Source organism: Procambarus clarkii, chromosome 26, assembly GCF_040958095.1.
Source record: "Procambarus clarkii isolate CNS0578487 chromosome 26, FALCON_Pclarkii_2.0, whole genome shotgun sequence".
In the NCBI taxonomy this organism is placed as follows: Eukaryota; Metazoa; Arthropoda; class Malacostraca; order Decapoda; family Cambaridae; genus Procambarus; species Procambarus clarkii.
Genome location: NC_091175.1, coordinates 32,366,814 through 32,382,438, shown reverse-complemented (window position 1 = coordinate 32,382,438; position 15,625 = coordinate 32,366,814).

The following is a 15,625-nucleotide window of genomic DNA, read 5'->3' as shown; positions in this document are numbered from 1 at the left end:
TACTAGGTACTATATATATATATATATATATATATATATATATATATATATATATATATATATATATATATATATATATATATGACAATGTCAGACCACGAAGGAAAAATGAAACAGGAAATTTCCTGTTTACTTAGATCCATTTACCATACTTCCATACTTAGATCCATTTCTAATAGATCAGCTAAAGGGCGATTTAAGTAGAATCATTGAAAAACATTTGTCTCACTAATTTATTGTATATATTTACCTCTTTATGTTATAATTACCTATGTATTATGCTTGTATGTCTGCTATATCAGATGGGCCATTGGGCTACATCGGATGGGCCAATTGGGTGCATCTGATGGGCCAATGGGCCTTCTGCGTTGTCCAAGTATTGTACCTCACCTTACTTCACCACTCTCTCCTGCCTATTTATACCCATCACTCGATCTGTAAAATGACCTTCTGAAGATGTATTTAATATACGAAAGTACTTAAGGAAATTTCCTGTTTCATTTTTCCTTCGTGGTCTGACATTGTCACATTCTTAATCACGTGTTTATTTTCGTGATATACACACATAATGAGAACCACGCGCTCTTTTGCTTTGCTGTTCCCTCAGACTGCTTCCTTCGTGACCACCTTCGCTTCTCTACTAGTGAAAGCGCACTGTTCCCGCATCCGCCTCAAATTCCTGAAACAATGTCTTGGTGAGCAAGTTGTACCCAAGTCTCTGCTACCTGCCCGTCTGCTCAAATTAGGTGATGAACCGTTTAGTGATTTCTGTGCTACCATTTTGAAAAAAACACATTGAAGTTACAAAATCAAAGGAACGTTCTGTTTTCAAAAGCCTGGATACAGCAAAAAGAAACTTTCATCACGCAATACCTTTGGACTGGAAAAATCTTCTGATGGATGAAATATATAGTGACTTACGCGGAAAAATTAATCAGTTACAGAAAATTCTTAAGCGCAAGTTAGAAAGTTTGATTAAAAATAGTGATTGGAACAAGAAATCTAATCCTAACAACGTGTTGAATCTGTCGTCCAAAAAGATATGTGAAAATGTGGTTACTGCTTTGGGTTATGGTATGTCTTTTGCCATTTCAAATCAACCTTCTGCAGTTAAAATTGCTAGTTCATTGTTACAGCTTGAAAAACATAACTCTCTGTCTTCACAAAACCTAAACCTGGTTAAAGGTATTGTTTATGGTTCAATGTTGACGCCCCAAACAAACAATTTTCCCGAAAGATTCAGACGAAGCTTACAGGAGTTAAGAGCCGATCCTTCCATTCATATAACAAAGGCTGATAAATCCAGCACTATTGTTATTTTAAACAAGGAGGAATATATTTCGAAAATGAATGATCTCCTCCTAGATTCGTCAACGTACACTAAGCTTAGGAAAAATCCTCTTGAGGACATCATCAAGTTCTTCAATAGTAGCTTGAGGAAGTTGTTAAGTAAACATAAAGATCTTCTTAATCAATTTACTACTTCATCACCTTCATTACCATATCTATATGGTCTTGTCAAGACGCATAAGCCTAACAATCCCATGAGACCTATCATCAGTTCTGTGGGATCCATTTCTTACAAACTCTCCAAATGGCTTACCAAAATCTTGTCCCCTTTGTTAGGAACTATCTCCTCTTCTCATTTGACAAATTCTCTTGATTTAGTTAACAAATTGAATAGTGTTCCTGTCACTCCTGATGTAAAGTTAATCAGTTTTGACGTTTGTTCCTTGTTCACAAAGGTACCGGTCGATGATATTCTCGATTATCTTGCTCGTGAACTAATGAGCCATGACTTACCTCTTTCTGCTGATATTATTGTCAGTCTTGTTAAGTTGTGCATTAAAGAATGTAAATTTACCTTTAATAATGAGTATTATTTACAGACTTTTGGAATGGCAATGGGGAATCCTCTATCGCCATTGCTCTCAAACCTGTACATGGAATTCTTTGAAAAGAAATTTGTTTCAAAAATAACTCCTGGTATCATTCCTTGGTTTAGATATGTTGATGATATCTTATGTATTTGGCCTTCAGATGCAAACACAGACGAATTTGTAGCCAAACTTAATGACCAAGTCACCTCCATAAAATTTACTATGGAGACTGAAATTGATAAATGTTTGCCATTCTTAGATGTGCTTATTCATAGGGAAAACTCTTCATTAAAGTTTAGTGTTTACAGAAAACCTACAAACAATTTATCTTATGTTCATTATTTTTCAGGGCATAAATACAATGTAAAAAAGTCAATTTTTGCTTCAATGTATCTAAGAGCTCTTCGAGTTGTGAGTCCAGAATTCTTAGATGAAGAATTTAAGAATATTGATTCGATTGGTCTTAAGCTTTGTTACCCACTGAATTTTTTGGAAGTTTGTCGTAACAAAGCTCGTCGTACATATTATAATAATGTATGCAGTGAAAGGACTCGCCCAAAGAATGTGTTATGTTTACCATATTTCTCTGGGTTTGAGAATATTGTCAAGGCCTTGAAACTTTTTAATATAGATCTAATGTTTAGCTACGAAAACACTGTTGGTAAGCTATTAGTAAGGAACAGCCCTCGTAGTGATAATTGCGTCATTTATAAAATACCTTGTAAGGAATGTAATAAGTTCTATGTCGGGCAAACATCTAAAGATTTAAAATGTAGAATATCGCAACATAAATACTCTGTAAGACATGGCCAATTATCTAATGCTTTGTTTGTGCATTTGTCAGAAAAAGCTCACCAAATTGATTGGGAGAGTGCGTCTTCAATAACAAATTGTAAAAGCACCTATAACAGAAACATAATTGAATCCGCTTTGATACAGATCACCAAAGAAAGTAATTTGAATATTAGCAGTGGTCTATATAACTTAGATCCATTTCTAATAGATCAGCTAAAGGGCGATTTAAGTAGAATCATTGAAAAACATTTGTCTCACTAATTTATTGTATATATTTACCTCTTTATGTTATAATTACCTATGTATTATGCTTGTATGTCTGCTATATCAGATGGGCCATTGGGCTACATCGGATGGGCCAATTGGGTGCATCTGATGGGCCAATGGGCCTTCTGCGTTGTCCAAGTATTGTACCTCACCTTACTTCACCACTCTCTCCTGCCTATTTATACCCATCACTCGATCTGTAAAATGACCTTCTGAAGATGTATTTAATATACGAAAGTACTTAAGGAAATTTCCTGTTTCATTTTTCCTTCGTGGTCTGACATTGTCACATTCTTAATCACGTGTTTATTTTCGTGATATACACACATATATATATATATATATATATATATATATATATATATATGTCGTACCTAGTAGCCAGAACGCACTTTTCAGCCTACTATGCAAGACCCAATTTGCCTAATAAGCCAAGTTTTCCTGAATTAATATATTTTCTCTAATTTTTTTCTTACGAAATGATAAAGCTACCCATTTCATTATGTATGAGGTCATTTTTTTTTATTGGAGTTAAAATTAACGTAGATATATGACCGAACCTAACCAACCCTACCTAACCTAACCTAACCTTTCTTTATAGGTTAGGTTAGGTTAGGTAGCCGAAAAAGCTAGGTTAGGTTAGGTTAGGTAGGTTAGGTAGTCGAAAAACAATTATTTCATGAAAACTTGGCTTATTAGGCAAATCGGGCCTTGCATAGTAGGCTCAGAAGTGCGTTCTGGCTATTAGGTACGACATATATATATATATATATATATATATATATATATATATATATATATATATATATATATATATTGAATATGACCGCATATTCTGTATTAATTATTTTCTGGTTTAGGGCTTCTATCCCTCTAACTATTTTCTTAGCATCAGGGCTTAATTGAAATAGGAGTTCTCCAAAACTCATTATCGTACTTTTAAGGTGAAGAAAAGAAGTGATTTACTATAGAGTGTATTACACTTATTTGTATAATTTGCACGACGTTTCGAACCTCCATGGTTCATTCTCAAGTGAACAGATCTTACATTACTAGTTGATTTTATACCCGCATTAGGTCAGGTGATAATACAATGAAGGTGAAAACATGGGGGGATACATAAGGGATAAACATAGGGGCTGCAGAAGGCTTATTGGCCCATACGAGGCATCTCCTATCCAAACACAAAGATTAATCCAGTGTAATTGGCCTGTTATGTTGGACATTGTCTTCTGTGTTGGCATCGATATGTTCTTGTCTTGTCCTTACTCTCATGGTGGGTAGAGTAAATAGTTCCGTGATTTGGGTGTTCATGGTAGGTCGCTCTATTCTTATGTGAATTGCCTCAAGAATTTGTAATCTTCTTGAATCTTGGGTTTTGTCTTTTATGCAGGTATTCTTGTTCAACATTTCTCTTGTTAGAGTAATGTCATGGGCTTGTCTCATGTGATTCCTAGGGGCACCAGATTGAAGATGGCATGTCAAACGCCTCGTCAGCTTGGTCGACGTCATACCTATGTACTTACATTGAAGGTTACATCCTTCGTGGGGGCAAGTGTACATGTATACAACGCTTGACTGCTGTAGAGGGTTCTCCGTCGGCTTCGGGCTGTTTTTGATAAGGAGTTCGGAAGTCTTCTTGGTTTTGTAGAATATTATCAGGTTTATGTTTTGGTTATGAGTAGTGCTTTTTACTCCTTTACGGATTATTTCTTTCATTATTCTTTCCTCTTTTATATGTTCACTGTGCATGGTTGATTTGTAATATAATTTTATTGGGGGTGTTGTGGTTTCTGTTCTAGGTTCTGAACTATACCAACGGTCCAAGTGTCTTCTTATAGCAGCGTTTATTTCCGCGTTGCTATATCCGTTGTTCACCAATACCTGAGTTACTCTTTCAAACTCTCTACTCACGTTGCTCCATTCAGAGCAGTGGGTAAGCGCTCGACGAATATAAGCATTGAGAACACTGGCTTTGTATCTTTGGGGGCACTCACTTCTACCGTTCAGGCATAATCCTATGTTGGTGGGCTTGGTATATACGTTGGTACTTAAAGAGGTTCCTGTTTTTGTTATTAGTACATCCAAGAATGGCAGACTGTTATTTTCACTATTTTCATGTGTAAATCGGAGTACTGACTCTCTCTCTAGGTGTCTTTTTAGGTCAATTAGTTCATCTGAGTCTTTTACTATTACGAATATGTCATCTACATAACGGCAGTATACAGTTGGTTTTTGTCTGCTACTGAAGACCCTATCTTCGATGGTTCCCATATAAAAATTAGCAAATAAAACTCCTAAGGGGGAGCCCATTGCTACTCCGTCTATTTGTAAATACATGTCTCCTTGTGGACTGATGAAAGTGGCTTCCTTTGTACATGCTTCGAGAAGACTTTTCAAGTGTGGCTCAGGTATGTCTAATTTGGGGGTGCTCTCGTCTCTGTATACTCTGTCCAGTATCATTCCTATGGTTGTGTCGACTGGGACGTTGGTAAAAAGGGATTCAACGTCCAGGGAAGCGATGATTCCATCGGGCTGGGTAGATTTGATAAATTCTAGGAAATCTGCTGATGATTGTAGACTAAACTTACTTGGAGTGTATGGAGTTAGGAGTTCATTGAGTTTCTTTGCCAGGTGATAAGTTGGGGTTGGTATTTGGCTGATTATAGGGCGTAGTGGGTTACCTGGTTTATGCGTCTTAACATTGCCGTAGGCATATCCTAAGCCATAGTCGCCTTGAAGTTTATTGAAATGCACACTACCTTTCTTTGCGTTGATTGCTGTAATTGTTTTGTTTACTTTCCGCTTAAGGTCTTCTACGGGGTTCCTCGTGATTCGTTGAAATTTGGAGTCGTCACTTAGGATGTCGCTAATTTTGTTCATGTATTCATGGGTAGGAATCAATACATATGCTGCTGTTTTGTCGGCTTTTCTTATTGTTACGTCTTTCAGATTTTTTAGTTGTTTCGCTGCTTTTTTGAGTCGTGGGGTTAAGATTGTAGATGAATATGTTCCTCGTTTTTTCCCTGCTTCTGCAAGTAGTTCAGCTTGAAGTGTGTCAGTGGTGATGACTTTTTTGTTGTCTTCTAGCTTATGGATATCGTCCAGAAGCATTTCGATTTCCAGGCGTTTTTGATGCATCTTTGGTTTAGATAAGAATTGACAATTTAGACCAAGATTTAAGAGGTCTCGTTGGTCCTGGGTAAGATCATAAGAAGTCAGGTTAAAGTAGCCATCTTTAGGACGAGGGATTTTTAGCTGTCCACCGTTTAGGGATGTTAACTTACGGAGTGTCTTTGTTTCTACAAGAGTTTTATGTTGTTGTTTCAGGTTAAATAGTTCACTGTTGATGGTTTGCTTGAGTTGGATAGGGATGTCGTACTGGGTCCATTTGTTTAACAGATGCTCCGCCTGCTCTATAAAGGTTTGGAGGGCTTCCTTCTTCTTGTTTAGTTGATGCCGAATGAGCTCTTGCCTATACCTATAGGTAAACTCTGTATTGCGGACTGCTGGGTCATGTGGGTTTATATTGGTGTATACTGGCAGCAGGTTTTCTTTCAAACATGTTTCATTGAATATGACCGCATATTCTGTATTAATTATTTTCTGGTTTAGGGCTTCTATCCCTCTAACTATTTTCTTAACATCAGGGCTTAATTGAAATAGGAGTTCTCCAAAACTCATTATCGTACTTTTAAGGTGAAGAAAAGAAGTGATTTACTATAGAGTGTATTACACTTAATTGTATAATTTGCACGACGTTTCGAACCTCCATGGTTCATTCTCAAGTGAACAGATCTTACATTACTAGTTGATTTTATACCCGCATTAGGTCAGGTGATAATACAATGAAGGTGAAAACATGGGGGGATACATAAGGGATAAACATAGGGGCTGCAGAAGGCTTATTGGCCCATACGAGGCATCTCCTATCCAAACACAAAGATTAATCCAGTGTAATTGGCCTGTTATGTTGGACATTGTCTTCTGTGTTGGCATCGATATGTTCTTGTCTTGTTCTTACTCTCATGGTGGGTAGAGTAAATAGTTCAGTTACTACTCATAACCAAAACATAAACCTGATAATATTCTACAAAACCAAGAAGACTTCCGAACTCCTTATCAAAAACAGCCCGAAGCCGACGGAGAACCCTCTACAGCAGTCAAGCGTTGTATACATGTACACTTGCCCCCACGAAGGATGTAACCTTCAATGTAAGTACATAGGTATGACGTCGACCAAGCTGACGAGGCGTTTGACATGCCATCTTCAATCTGGTGCCCCTAGGAATCACATGAGACAAGCCCATGACATTACTCTAACAAGAGAAATGTTGAACAAGAATACCTGCATAATAGACAAAACCCAAGATTCAAGAAGATTACAAATTCTTGAGGCAATTCACATAAGAATAGAGCGACCTACCATGAACACCCAAATCACGGAACTATTTACTCTACCCACCATGAGAGTAAGGACAAGACAAGAACATATCGATGCCAACACAGAAGACAATGTCCAACATAACAGGCCAATTACACTGGATTAATCTTTGTGTTTGGATAGGAGATGCCTCGTATGGGCCAATAAGCCTTCTGCAGCCCCTATGATTATCCCTTATGTATCCCCCCATGTTTTCACCTTCATTGTATTATCACCTGACCTAATGCGGGTATAAAATCAACTAGTAATGTAAGATCTGTTCACTTGAGAATGAACCATGGAGGTTCGAAACGTCGTGCAAATTATACAAATAAGTGTAATACACTCTATAGTAAATCACTTCTTTTCTTCACCTTAAAAGTACGATAATGAGTTTTGGAGAACTCCTATTTGAATTAAGCCCTGATGCTAAGAAAATAGTTAGAGGGATAGAAGCCCTAAACCAGAAAATAATTAATACAGAATATGCGGTCATATTCAATGAAACATGTTTGAAAGAAAACCTGCTGCCAGTATACACCAATATATATATATATATATATATATATATATATATATATATATATATATATATATATATATATATATATATATATATATATATATATATATATATATATATATATATATATATATATATATATATATATATATATATATATATATATATATATATATATATATATATATATATATATATATATATATATATATATATATATATATATATATATATATATATATATATATATATATATATATATATATATATATATATATATATATATATATATATATATATATATATATATATATATATATATATTTATATATATATATATATATATATATATATATATATATATATATATATATATATATATATATATATATATATATATATATATATATATATATATATATATATATATGCGAACAAGCCTGAATGGTCCCCAGGACAATATGCAACTGAAAAATCACACCCCAGAAGTGACTTGAACCCATACTCCCAGAAGCAACGCAACTGGTATGTACAAGTCGCCTTAATCCACTTGACCATCACGACCGGACATAATGAGGTGATAGCCGAGGCTATTTGAACCACCCCACCACCGGCACTCGGATAGTAATCTTGGGCATAGCATTTTACCAAATCACCTCATTCTTTGGGGCACACGTGAGGAACACAAATGCGAACAAGCCTGAATGGTCCCCAGGACAATATGCAACTGAAAACTCACACCCCAGAAGTGACTCGAACCCATACTCCCAGAAGCAACGCAACTGGTATGTACAAGACGCCTTAATCCACTTGACCATCACGACCGGACATAATGAGGTGATAGCCGAGGCTATTTGAACCACCACACCGCCGGCACTCGGATAGTAATCTTGGGCATAGCATTTTACCAAATCACCTCATTCTTTGGGGCACACGTGAGGAACACAAATGCGAACAAGCCTGAATGGTCCCCAGGACAATATGCAACTGAAAACTCACACCCCAGAAGTGACTCGAACCCATACTCCCAGAAGCAACGCAACTGGTATGTACAAGACGCCTTAATCCACTTGACCATCATGACCGGACATAATGAGGTGATAGCCGAGGCTATTTGAACCACCCCACCGCCGGCACTCGGATAGTAATCTTGGGCATAGCATTTTACCAAATCACCTCATTCTTTGGGGCACACGTGAGGAACACAAATGCGAACAAGCCTGAATGGTCCCCAGGACAATATGCAACTGAAAACTCACACCCCAGAAGTGACTCGAACCCATACTCCCAGAAGCAACGCAACTGGTATGTACAAGACGCCTTAATCCACTTGACCATCACGACCGGACATAATGAGGTGATAGCCGAGGCTATTTGAACCACCCCACCGCCGGCACTCGGATAGTAATCTTGGGCATAGCATTTTACCAAATCACCTCATTCTTTGGGGCACACGTGAGGAACACAAATGCGAACAAGCCTGAATGGTCCCCAGGACAATATGCAACTGAAAACTCACACCCCAGAAGTGACTCGAACCCATACTCCTAAAAGCAACGCAACTGGTATGTACAAGACGCCTTAATCCACTTGACCATCACGACCGGACATAATGAGGTGATAGCCGAGGCTATTTGAACCACCCCACCGCCGGCACTCGGATAGTAATCTTGGGCATAGCATTTTACCAAATCACCTCATTCTTTGGGGCACACGTGAGGAACACAAATGCGAACAAGCCTGAATGGTCCCCAGGACAATATGCAACTGAAAACTCACACCCCAGAAGTTACTCGAACCCATACTCCTAAAAGCAACGCAACTGGTATGTACAAGACGCCTTAATCCACTTGACCATCATGACCGGACATAATGAGGTGATAGCCGAGGCTATTTGAACCACCCCACCGCCGGCACTTGGATAGTAATCTTGGGCATAGCATTTTACCAAATCACCTCATTCTTTGGGGCACACGTGAGGAACACAAATGCGAACAAGCCTGAATGGTCCCCAGGACAATATGCAACTGAAAACTCACACCCCAGAAGTGACTCGAACCCATACTCCCAGAAGCAACGCAACTGGTATGTTCAAGACGCCTTAATCCACTTGACCATCACGACCGGACATAATGAGGTGATAGCCGAGGCTATTTGAACCACCCCACCGCCGGCACTCGGATAGTAATCTTGGACATAGCATTTTACCAAATCACCTCATTCTTTGGGGCACACGTGAGGAACACAAATGCGAACAAGCCTGAATGGTCCCCAGGACAATATGCAACTGAAAACTCACACCCCAGAAGTGACTCGAACCCATACTCCCAGAAGCAACGCAACTGGTATGTACAAGACGCCTTAATCCACTTGACCATCACGACCGGACATAATGAGGTGATAGCCGAGGCTATTTGAACCACCCCACCGTCGGCACTCGGATAGTAATCTTGGGCATAGCATTTTACCAAATCACCTCATTCTTTGGGGCACACGTGAGGAACACAAATGAATACTTTAATGAATGAATACTCACTGAATACTTTAATCTTTTCCTTTCCTACCACCCCTATTATTTTTTTTTATTTGATTTTATTGCAATGCTACAGTTTACAGAAAACACACACTTATATAACAATATACCCATCAGTGTTCGAAGACCTCGTCCAGCTCCTCGGGGGCTGGGTGCGTACCCAAGATACAGCAACCCGTTCTCGCAAATTTAATAAGTCAATATTGACATATTAAATATGTGCATAGGTGACATACTTAATATAATAGATACCCTTAAAAAGATTCATAGAAAACACCGACCTTACCTAACCTTGTTAGTATCTTAAGATAAGCATCTTATTGCTTCGTAATTACAATTATTACCTAACCTATAATAGGCATAGGTTAAGTAATAATTGTAATTATGAAGCAATAAGATGCTTATCTTAAGATACTAACAAGGTTAGGTAAGGTCGGTGTTTTCTATGAATCTTTTTAAGGGTATCTATTAAGTTTAGTATATCACCTATACACGTAGTTAATAAGTCAATATTGACTTTACGAATTTGCGAGAACGGGTTGGATACAGCATGCATTTCCCCTCTGAACAGCGACACTGAGGCGCTGGACCATAAAACTGGCCGCTCTTGGGTCTCTAGTCTTCCCAATGAGTTTCTCGCCCAGCTCCTTCAGGAACTTAAGTGCACATTTACCCCAGGCGCCCAGAGTCTCAGAGCCTATTGGCACGAACCTGTAACAACGTTCTAGGTCCCTGTACTTGTTAGTTTTCTGGGTCTCCCTGAAGGTGGCCGCCCCGCCTCCCTCAGCTGCGCTGTAAGGTAGATAGGTATCAGCCAATGTGGATGCACACGTGTAGTCCCACACGACCTGTTTACCTTCCCTCCACGGCTGCAGGGTGACTCCATCTGGGCGTTTTTGGCTGTTGTCAGGTCTGCACAACTGAGGTTCCCTTTGTGCTGGGCACCCAGCTGAAGCCAAACTTCTCTTGATGATGTCATTGACTGCTTCATGTCTGGCAATCTTTCCCTGTGTCTTACGACAGATGAGACCATGGCTGCCGTATTGGTCCACCCGTGCATGGCCGCAAATACACCGGTGCTCGGTGGAGATAGGGGCGGCAAGTCGCAGAGTAACACCAATACTTAGAGTCCGATGGTCCAGGCGGGTGCCCAAGGCGGAATTAGGGACTGCCAACAGGAAGTCCCCAGCATGGGGCGCTTGCACAGCTAGAAGACGCGCTTTGTCCTTCCTGGAAGCTGCCTCCAGCAATGATGTGGCGATGTTCTCCACTATAGGGCTATCCCATTTGGACTGTTTGCAGTCATTTGGAAAAGTCGGTCGAGGATGAGAGTTGACGAGAGTGTCCCACTGACCGGCTCCTTCCGCGAATTTGGGATCATGAATCCCAATGGAGTCTCTTATGTGTTCCGGTAGTATTTCCTTAACTAATTCACCTTTTGCACTGGTCGAGGATAAGAATGCCGGCAATGCTCACTGTGTCGCCTTGCGAATACCTATTCCCCCGAGTCTAACTGGGAGCGTTGCTTGGTCCCATTGGTCATCTTGCAGGGAGAGGTTTAACACTTTCACGGTTATTGACCTTAGGAGTGTGTCATATTCTGTTAATTTTGGGCTGTCGAAGGAGGGAGCACACCTTAGGAAATAGGTCAGTCTGGGCAAAGCCAGGCACCTTGTGAGAAGGTACAAAGCATCGTGGGCGTCCAAAGCCCCTATTCTTCCCTCCATCCTCCTCAGGTCGTTCAGCTTTTCTTCGAGGACTACCTCAATGGCGTTCGAGCCCAGAGGTGCCCCTAGCAGCACACTGTCGGTGGGAGCGATCACTTGGGCTCCTGGCAATATGATTCGCACTGCATCTATGGTTGGTTGGCTAGATGAGATGATTTCACACTTTAATGGGTTTAGGGTGAGTCCTAACTCCTCTCCCTTAGATTTCACCAGCTGTAGATCTTCTAGCAGGGACTCCTGTGTCCCTGCCAGGGTGCCATCGTCCAGGAACCAGATGTTGAGTTCGCTGGTCAACCTGCTTGTGACCTCTTTTAACAGCCATGCAAAAAAGAAAAGGGGCAAGTGGGTCTCCCTGCTGGACACCTTCTGCAGAAACAACTTCATGTTCCCCAAACAGCAGCGTCGATTCCCTACTGTACCCTGCTGAGACGAAGGGGAGTAGAGAAGGAAAGCTTGTTCGAACTGCTTCCAGTACCACATCCCTTTTTACCTGGTTGAAGGCATTTTTAAAGTCTAATTTAATTAATGCCTTATTTTCTGGGAGGTGCTTGATATAGGCTCGTGCTGCATAGCAGTAAATATGCACCTGGGTGTTGGTCAGCTGTCACGGGCTGCTTCCTAGGGGTGGAGGCCTGGTCGAGGACCGGGCCGCGGGGACACTAAGAAGTCCCGAAATCATCTCAAGATGTGTCATATGAAGAAAAACTGACAAATCTTAAATTACATTCTCTAGAAAGGTGAAGAGTTAGGTGTGACATGATAGAGTTGTACAAGTGGATGAATGGGCATAACCAAGGGGGAGAATATTAATATGGTATTAAAAGTATCATCCCAATACAGAACACGAAACAATGGGAAATAAATTGGATTAATTTAGATTGAGAAAGGACGGGATAAATACTCGTCCGGTTAGAGAGTTGATTTGTGAAGCCAGTTACCGTGTAACGTAGTGGAGATGGGATCCCTTGATTGTTTCAAACGTGGGATTGATTTGTATATGTGTGGGACTGGGTGGTTATAAATAGGATCTGCCTCATATGGGCTAATAGGCCTTCTGCAGTTACCTTTATTCTTATGATGTTATGTTATAATTTATCTATCTATCGAGAATTAGCGATAGATAGGCTACAACTGAATAACCCACTCAAGATAAGTGTAAAGGGTAACACCCAGCAGAAGTTGAGAATTTTAATGCAGTCCATTTTCCCTAATACAGTTCACTCGACATCATCAATTATGTTTAATGAATTTACCTGCTCGGAAAATTCCTAACAATGGTGGTGATTATGTTGGTAATGAGTGTGGGTGTTGATAGTGTTGGTGATGATTGTGTTGGTAATGAGTGATGGTGATGATTGTGTTGGTAATGAGTGTGGGTGTTGATAGTGTTGGTGATGATTGTGTTGGTAATGAGTGATGGTGATGATTATGTTGGTAATGAGTGTGGGTGTTGATAGTGTTGGTGATGATTGTGTTGGTAATGAGTGTGGGTGTTGATAGTGTTGGTGATGATTGTGTTGGTAATGAGTGTGGGTGTTGATAGTGTTGGTGATGATTGTGTTGGTAATGAGTGTGGGTGTTGATAGTGTTGGTGATGATTGTGTTGGTAATGAGTGATGGTGATGATTGTGTTGGTAATGAGTGTGGGTGTTGATAGTGTTGGTAATGAGTGATGGTGATGATAGTGTTGGTAATGAGTGATGGTGATGATTGTGTTGGTAATGAGTGATGGTGAAGATTGTGTTGGTAATGAGTGATGGTGACGATTGTGTTGGTAATGAGTGTGGGTGTTGATAGTGTTGGTGATGATTGTGTTGGTAATGAGTGTGGGTGTTGATAGTGTTGGTAATGAGTGATGGTGATGATAGTGTTGGTAATGAGTGAAGGTGATGATAGTGTTGGTAATGAGTGATGGTGAAGATTGTGTTGGTAATGAGTGATGGTGATGATTGTGTTGGTAATGAGTGATGGTGATGATAGTGTTGGTAATGAGTGATGGTGTTGATTGTGTTGGTAATGAGTGATGGTGATGATTGTGTCGGTAATGAGTGATGGTGATGATAGTGTTGGTAATGAGTGAAGGTGATGATAGTGTTGATAATGAGTGATGGTGATGATAGTGTTGATAATGAGTGATAGTTGTGGGAAAATTGTGTTTATTGGTCTGCATGAAAGGATTAAAATTTGATTTAGCGCCCACACAAACTCGGATGAGTTTAATTTCATTAATTAATTAATATTTAGACAATTCAACTTGTTGTTGAACTTTAGGCTTACATTTGATTAAAATATTAAATTGATTACACTGGTCAAACATTCAATATATTAATAAACAATGGACTGCATAATTATAGTTAGTAATTTATAATTTGAGTGTTCAGCTGGTGACGGAGTGTGCCCGCCTCAACAAGTGGTCGACAATATCATATGTTCTTTGTTAAAAACACCAACAATCCTGCCAACAGGTAAGGATGGAGGAATGAATAACTGAGTAAAAGTCGGAATAATGACTGAACTGAGACAAACTGAATGGGAGGGTTTTGTTAATTGATTTAACCTGCATACTCCCCTGGGCAAAACCTGGAAAGGCATAAACAAAATTATTGGCAAAAATAATAGACAATTTTCACACCCAAACCCGCTACAGAAAGTCAATCAGTTAATTACAAAATGGGCTCAAGTTTCCAGCTTTGGAATGTTACCAGCTAGCACTAGGGAGAAATTGAAGGCGAGGTCCACAGACAGAAATGCTCTCATAGATTTCATGTTGAGCAAGCAGCATGGTGAATATGATGTTCCATATACAGATTATGAATTGGATGCAGCCCTCTCCAGGGGCAGTAGCACTGCTCCGGGTGAGGACGGTATCACCTATGATATTCTAAGACTCCTACATCGTGTACCCGGTAACCCATTATTAGAATTGTTTAATGCGAGTTATGTCACTGGGCAGTTGCCAGTATCATGGACCACCAGTCTTACTGTACCAGTACCAAAGCCTGACCAACCTGATGCTTTCCGTCCCATCTCACTGACCAGCTGCATGTGCAAAACCTTTGAGAGAATGGTGCTAAATAGATTATTAAATAGATTTAAAGAGCACATGTCACCTGATATCAATGGTTTCACGCATGGTAATGTTATGGACCCGAATCCAACGTCCGAGCACGGAGCAGTGACGACCGCGCCATCTGTGGGTCAGCTCCCGAAACCCCCACCAAATGGACGACGCCACCTGGTGAGGACGAAGTGTACTGGTCACAAGGGCCAGTTTCCAGTCCTGTTCAGCACATAACACAGCCGTTGCTGACCTCTGGTGAGGTGGTGCTCAGACGACAGCGCCATCTATGGAGTGGATAGGTGGGCGTTTGTGTCTGAGCCTGTAAGTGAGGTGCTTGAGTGTGTCCCTGTTATTGATGACGTGTCTGCTTACAGAGTCGACCTGGGACTGCTGTGATGGAAGTTGAGTCAGTCTAC